General features: G+C 36.8%; 2 protein-coding genes across 2 annotated transcripts in view; one reads left to right on the top strand and one right to left on the bottom strand.

The window, feature by feature from the left end:
- The window catches only part of LOC147841024 (uncharacterized), a 485466-nt gene that overhangs the window by 129989 nt on the left and 355048 nt on the right, over positions 1-429 (top strand). The window lies entirely within an intron of this gene.
- LOC147834160 (uncharacterized) overlaps positions 1-429 on the bottom strand; it is a 439063-nt gene that overhangs the window by 107120 nt on the left and 331514 nt on the right. The gene's annotated exons all lie outside the window — the stretch shown is intronic.

The raw sequence follows: 429 nt of genomic DNA on the forward strand, positions 1-429 counted from the left end.
AAATCTGGCTGTTGGATACTTACTCTTTTAGTCCTCAGTAAGTAAGTACTTTTTGAAAATGATTACTTACTCTTTGAGTATCTTCAAATGGAGCCACTAATTCATATGATCACAGTGTATGTTTCCACTGTGTTATGGTCCATCCCAGATGCCTCTGAGCCCAGAGAAGTCAAAGGCGCTTCTGGACACTGTTAACATATGGCTTCCTTTTGGCACAGTACCATTTTTACTGACATTTGTGGATGCAACTATGTATTGTAGTACTTGAGGTTTGCCAAAGTAGACCTGAGCCCATGTAATGTATTATATACTGTAACCATGTAGCGTTTTTTTATACTGTCCCAACTTTTTCTGATTTGGCTTTGTAATTGGTGGAAAGGTGTGTGAATCCTAGAATATTTAACATAACATAATAAAGAAACGCAAAAA

Source organism: Danio rerio, chromosome 13, assembly GCF_052040795.2.
Source record: "Danio rerio strain M-AB ecotype USA chromosome 13, GRCz13ab, whole genome shotgun sequence".
Lineage (NCBI taxonomy): Eukaryota > Metazoa > Chordata > Actinopteri > Cypriniformes > Danionidae > Danio > Danio rerio.